General features: G+C 41.5%; 1 pseudogene; it reads right to left on the reverse strand.

The window, feature by feature from the left end:
• Positions 1 to 1712: 1712 nt before the first annotated feature.
• LOC109485661 lies at positions 1713 to 2839 on the reverse strand (annotated as a pseudogene).
• Positions 2840 to 7498: the final 4659 nt, after the last annotated feature.

Raw genomic sequence — 7498 nt, forward strand, 5'->3', positions numbered from 1 at the left:
CAACTTGTTTTGTACGTATTTACAGTATTGGTTAGTAATTTTTTTTTTTGGAAACGGCCGAAAATTCATGCGCGCGTGGATGTCATCCATATAATCAAATCAACATGGCCTAACATGCGCCTGGCTGCAAACGCGGCGAGGTGAATTTCATGTATATAATGAGGACGTGGGTGTCGACAAGACGTCAAAAAGCGTAGCTACGTGTTACGCGTGACTGCGAAATTGTCTAGGTTCTTGTTAGTAATGTTGTTTATATGGAAAACACAACGAGCCCTGTCCTTGGTGCTGAATGTAAAGTCATTCAGCATCTTTCTGCACATTTCATTCGACTCTTCATGCCCTGTTACCAAAATCACCTGTGCGTGTTTCTGTTTGTTCACATTCGTAGTCAATATGGTACGTTTTAGTCTTCATTGAATGCGTGGCCTGTAATTCTTGATGTTTATTTGACAATGAGGCAAGAGCTATGGCGAAGTTGGTTGACACTGAAATTGTGTTTTATGTTCGCGTTCGTGTTGCTTTATTTTCTTGTAGAAGCAAGTTGCCAGTCCAATTATGATACGTGGTTCGTAGATAATCTCCATTCCAAACACGTGCAGTGAACACATCTGAACTACAAACGACAGCTCTGTGTTTGTCGATTCGCGGCCCATTATTAACTACCGTGAAGTATTCTGAGCACATATACCTCACCTGATGAAAACGCAGGGTTCTCTAGCCCCGTTAAAAATTAAGATGGGGGGATTTCAGTTACCTGGGGAGGGGGCGTCTTCCACGCAGCTACCGTTTGATTTCTTTGTGGTTGACTGGAGAAAATTACCATATATTGTCGCAATGATGTCAGAAAAAGGCTTGCTCAATGTTCTTGACCTTTGAAACATCACGAAATGCAAATAGGAAGGCAAACATTTCTACGAAAAGAGGAAAAGATTCTTACGCTCGTCATATAGCAACTGTTATTTGACATCCGTCTTGTATTTGACGAGATGTGGGCGGGCTATGATTGGCTGGTTATTGATTTAGTTCATAATTCAGCTTATAATACCATGTCCATGCCAATTGCAAGATGTAATCTGAACACACTTTCATTTTAAAAGGTATCTACTAAAGCTGATTATTTCAAATATTGAACAACTGACGAAACATGAATTCTCTAGAAGTTGACTAATGTGTCCTAAAAATTACAAGAAAAAAAATCGTTGGAAAGCCTTAGTAAAAGATGAATTGTCAAATTTCTCCGCATCACTTGATTGATAAATCATGTGTGGGTTTGGCTTTGATCGTGTTTTTTTTCTCGGTAATGTAGACAGATTTCTTTCATGCTTGTTTCAATCACTGCTCATTTAAATCAAACAGTAACTATTCCTCTGACGTCAGACAACTGCAGTACTTCAGCTCACTTCTGACGTTTTTCCTGCTGCTAATTGCACAGAGCGCTGCTCAGTTAGGAGTGGAACATTCTCGAGTGAAGTGAGGAGTGGCGGTAATGAAACGATGTCGCCGTGCAATATTTGGTTAAGGTATGCCGGAATATTGGATTACAAGGTGACAGAAGCGATTTCCCCTGAGAGATGAACAATTCACAGCGTTTCCATGGTTCTATAACCAAATATTGTGAATATTATTTTGTAATGGTCAACAGATGCGTCTGTTTATAACAGATAGAAGCGAGCAATAAACTAGCGAGACAACCAACAGATGTATCAACCGGTAATGTTCTGTTTATTTTAAAAACAGCAAGGTCAATCAATTATGATCTTGTCAGTTATTTGACTACACGTATCCATACAAACGTCACATTATTCTGATATTCATTTTGCTTTAAAGGATAACATGTATAAAATGTGCACACACATAGAATCCACAGAAAATCTGGTCTGTGTGTGAGCCGGGTACGTACATACAAACCGGGTATCAAAATAACCATCTCCACCCGGTGTTATATCAGCTCCAATATTCATACGTATCATCTAGATATTCATCATAAAGACATAGAGGGCATGACTATTGTGTTGTACTGACTGCTACAGTTTTTCGCCTGGATATGAATGTTCAAAAGGAGGTTTTAAAAACTCCTTAGTCCGTGTTTACACATAGTGCTCCTGATCTGAAAATATATATAAATATGATTCGGTACCGACTCATTGTCGAACACTATCGTTTCAGAATAAATTCTGATGGTAGCCAGAGTCAATATTTTCTCTATCAGCAATTCAAACCTCGGCACATATCTCCTATGCGCAACGTTCCGCATGACACATGCGAATGTCTGTCTTACGTTCTGAGTCTGTGGGCGTCGTTCCTGGGCCTCTTACCGCCTCCATTTGCTGAAGGACACCAGGGAGACCGTCCCGGCGGAGTTGTTGTCCTGCCTGACTTCAATCCGCGACACTGAGCTGTGGCTGTACGTGGAGATCTCGGACACCTCGGAGATCCACGGCAGCGCTTCCGTCTCCCGAGCCTTGTTCTTCTGTCCGGGCGGGGGCGGCGCAGGTGCCCCCGAGGAAACCTCCAGCCGGTGTTGATGATCCCGCGAAGATTGGCGGCGATGCTCTCCTTCCATAGCGAATCGCCCGAGTCCGTCTGGGGGTTGTCCGTGAGCACTATGGCAGTTCGAACGGTGACGAACTCGGACAGTAGCCGCCCGGTGTCGTACGTGCTTCTCGGCTCCTCCTCGATCGTAGGTAAGACGGGGAACCTGCCTCTCGGGCAGCCCGCCGCGCACCCCATCTCTGGCCTCCGCCGGTCTCCACCTGTTTCTCCGCGGCAAGAATCTAGTCCTTAAAAACGCACCGCGTGTTGCTCCACTGCTGCTAGGAGTGAACAGGGAGGCTGGAGATCGATGGGGAACGTGAAGGATTATGGTTATTGTGCCGCCCCCTGTTGTGCCTCCTTTGAACTACCTCTCCAGACTCTCTGACGTCACCAGAGTGTTTAAACACATACCGCGGGAGCGAGCCTCTCGCCATCAATGCGTCATTAGATGTGATGAATTACACAAGCTATTCCTCCGTGGTACCAATAAACAGGAAATATAGCCACTTACCACACGTCGACGGTCGATTGAAACCATTAAGAACACACCAGCACTTACCTGGCGACAGAAAGACGAGTATGCTATCACAGTTTAGGCCAAGGATGCATTCTGAATAAACATGAGCATAAAACTATTGTGTGGAAAGATTAAAGATAAACAAGAAGGTTTATATATGGCTTCTCGATTGCAATAATGATATTCCGGCCGAAGATGAATAATTGGTTGTATCTAGTACTTTATTATTGTTACTTTATTATTTTATTATGATATAACCAGGTTTAGATTGGGATCTTTACAGTGTAAAACGAAGTCCTTCTATTCTGCCCTAGACTAATTATCGTCCATGTTGTTCACGTGTTGGCCCCTTATGGGTAAATGTGTGTAAACAAGGGCCAGAGAATGACATATTTCAGTGGTATCGAGCTCGAGATTCTGTCAAGATGAATCAATTCCATTCGGCAAGAAATGATTCTATCTTATTTCAAGTAAGTCGTGTATTCAATATGTGTTTGATACAAAACAAATTTCAAAGAAAATATACACGTATCCCAGAAAATGCCCTAGATTGCATCTATATCATGCAAACGTGAGGAAATTTGTTGAAAAGGATGTCCGATAATTGTCAGACGCCGATCGCAAGCTAACAGAATAAACCCATCACCGTACATGAAATGGGACAGCCCTCAGTTTCAGACATGATTCTAGGTACGAGTTCCACACACGTAGTCAAACGGTCGATGCCCGGGGTCATATGCATACACACATTACAGGGGAAGCCAGAAGAAAGCCACAGCCGACTCTCTGGTGTTTGCTGCGCCCGAAGGAAGGTTTATAAAAGAGAAACATACGGCACAAGGCAGGAAACAGAGATTAAACGGCTTCAGTACGAGCGTAGTAACGCGAGGTGCGGGGCCGTGTTTATGCCGCAGGTAATACAGGAAACCGAGTCCGATTTCCTCCTTCATCCAAGAAAGAACTCAAGGCAACACGTCGTCAATAGCAACCTTTTAAGATGATAGCATAGGTCTTCATTAAATCTTGACATTTTCTGCCAGGGCACTTATAGAAGTAAGTAACTTTGAGTCAGATAACAAGTTTAAGAGAACGTCTAAAATGTCCGATACACAGAGTGACCAATATATATTGTATTTCTCTTAATGGCCTCCTCCTGGTACTGAATCATGAGATAAAAGACATAGCTAGTGATAGTGCAGTGCGCTTTTTTCTATAGCTCGCCTTTTCATCCAAGCACCCCGGATCACCCATGTTAAGTGAAGAGGTTAGGCACTTAAGGCTAACGCCTGAATCTATTCCCATATACGGTACCGCCATCTTTACGTCTTTATCCTAAAGGACAGATGAAACCCTTTAACTCTTTAGCCCGATTGGGCTCGGACTTACGCCTTCTGGATCCACCGAATATTTGATTCATATGGCAACTTATAGGTCATATAAAAGACATTTAAAGAAATTTCTGGAAAATAAAAACAGCATACTAGTAATTTCTACCATACGTAACACCATGCACACCGATCTATCCCTTTCATGATCATGTAGGTGAAGGGCGCCACCAATTTAATTTTTGATTTGATTTAGATTGTAATAACGTAATGCACCTACGTGTAGAACACAGATGACAAATTTCCATTCAATCTTACAAATCAAATCAAAATCAGTGTCTCTTTTAAAAAAACTAAGTGCACGGTGTTACGTACATTTATGGCAAAATTATGCTGTTTTTAAGAGTTACATCAGAGAATTGACAGAAAAGACGAAACTGAAGAGAAACGTTGGAATATTTCAATGTTTTCAGCATGTAAAACCGTATCACACATACGGGCTATATCACTAAGGGGTTGATATATCTGATATAGCGCGACATGTTGTTTTGATATGTCACAAAGTATTGAAGATATATGGACGACTGACATTCGTGACAGGTTTCGTAACGGATATACGGAGCCATCTCTCAGGCCACTCCGACTTAATTTCATGGATGACATCCGCGCGCGCATTGATTTTCGCCTGTTCTTAAAAAAATCACCTCCGAGGAGGCACTGGTCTGCAGCTGGGTGCCATCCTCCGTCGTCCATGGTAGCTAGCGACAATACAGTTTACAGTTTACAGGGAGCCGATGGTAACTACGGAGGACGGCACTCAAACTCCACGGAACTCAAGAACTCAGTACAGTACCGATTCACAAATTCCGCAAAACGCCAGCATGTGCCGACTTGCCGTAAAAGTCGCTATGTACTACTGCAATTCACAATACCAGTTTTGTATTCCTGTGGTTTAGCTGCATTTTTGGCTGGACTTTTTTTATTCGCCAGCGCGCTCTAGATTGGGTGTCTTCAGAGGATGTCATCCATAAAATTGAGTCAGTGTGGCCTAATATGACTAGCCTGGGGCCATCCATTCAATCTCCAGAACATTTTTCAGAATATTGAAATTCATCCCACCACGACCTTGGCATTTGTCTTCACAAAAAAGATTACCAGAAGGGCTGCAAGCAAAAGTGTTTTCTGTGCACTGGATTATGATTAAGATTGAGTTAGTCCTCAGCATGACGCTTGGGCGAAAGGTGCGCTATGAATACACAACACTTGGTATCTGGAAAGTGTCGAAGTGTACATCGTATGTAAGCGGCCGCAATTTTGTGTGCCCAAAACTGTATACTAGTATACTAAACCAAGGAGCTTACATATATCTCCCTATAAGCTCCTTGACTAAACACAACTTATGGCGATGCCAAGCTCGGGATTTCATAAAACTAAAACACAAAGACAACTGTAAAACAGTGAAGAAATGTCGTTACCACAAATGATACTCTTGCTCTGTTTCATGCGTAGAATTTGACGTCTGTGCTTATTTGAGATACTCATATCAAGGTCTCAAAAATGCCCCGAAGACGTACATGCTAAACTATTGAACACGTACGTACGTACGTGCCTTCAACCGCGTTATATATAGTGATATCATCGCCTTAGGCTTTAATTTTGTGTCATTATAAGCAATCCACATGATGTCACGCTTCGTTTCTAAGCATTTTGCCCTGTCATATGATAATAATAGAATTAGACATAGAATCAGGACGCAAACTGCCAGACACTAAAACTAAGACCACATTAGCTGTCTGCAACAAAATAAAACTGTTGCTGCAGCAACCGTTTCCATCGCAACGAAATGCATTTTAATTTCTTCTCTGCTATTTCACTCTCGAGAAATGATATGGGGGCGAATCTAGACATAAAAATGCAACATATTGGCGGCGTTATTATATGAGAAGACCTTATATGGATGTAGATGCAAATTTAAAAGCATTTAAAATACTCGCAAAATGAATAGTCTTCCTTCCTCTTTTTGCACTTATGTTGACCTTTTTTTTTGCACCTTTTTTTATCTTCTATCTTTCGTACTCGAGGAATCGTTTCCCTATCTATTTGAATGAATGAATGAATGAATGACTTTATTTCGGGAAAAAACGATGTTGTCATCATTTTAATTAGGATGCATGCTACTGATGCTCCGCAAGAGGGCGCTGCTGCACATGAGCATTACATGTATTACATATATGTATACAAAACAGGTGTTGCATTCCAAAACGTCCTAGTCCTAAAATATGTTTTGGGATGGACCAGATATATTTTAATACAGATGCATTCCACTTCTTAGTATTCCAATTCATGGTTTGAAATGGAAATAACACAACAAGAATAAAGCTTATAGGAAAGGAGTTGGTCAAAGTATAAGCTGAAATACCTTGAATATACCTTGATTGAACGCCGCCATTTCTTTGAGCACAAAAATGTCATTTCTGGAAAAATTATGGTTTTATCTATTGAAGAGAATATTGAGTTATCGAATGACAATAACCACAACGATCATGAGATCTGTTGCTTGCGGCATATAGATTCTATCATATCAATCTGGAACCTTTCAAGGTCAGTCTTGCTTATACATGAAGATGTACAACCTCTAACGCGTTAGCACGAACAATTAACACATTTAGCGCTGTCTGGCTAATTCAAGATGTCGTTTCTCGCATGCATATGCATAACATACAACACGCTTCGGTACCCTGAGGACATGCACCGAACAAAGTGAATTAAGAAACTCTAAAGCTTCAAACTATTAGCTCATGATCGGATACTTTCTCTGTGTGCTTGGCAGTCAGTTGTTCACATGATATATAGTGTCTTATATAATACCTACTCAAAACCATGTGATTCATTCTCGACTATGAAATTATATAATTGCAGAATGCACCCTTCTCCCTGAAATTAGATCATCATGGCAAGCGGTATTTGTGCCCTTGGGAACATTCTTGTGATGCACACGGACAGGGACGTGATTCGGTGACCCCGCACCTGACATGTACTCTAAACCAGTTCACGTTTACCAGACAATTCTAAAGTAGACATAGGTATGTATATACTTTTGAATGAAGTATGGAAGATGCCA

Source organism: Branchiostoma belcheri, unplaced genomic scaffold (assembly GCF_001625305.1).
Source record: "Branchiostoma belcheri isolate BF01 breed outbred unplaced genomic scaffold, Haploidv18h27 scaffold11, whole genome shotgun sequence".
Taxonomy (NCBI): domain Eukaryota; kingdom Metazoa; phylum Chordata; class Leptocardii; order Amphioxiformes; family Branchiostomatidae; genus Branchiostoma; species Branchiostoma belcheri.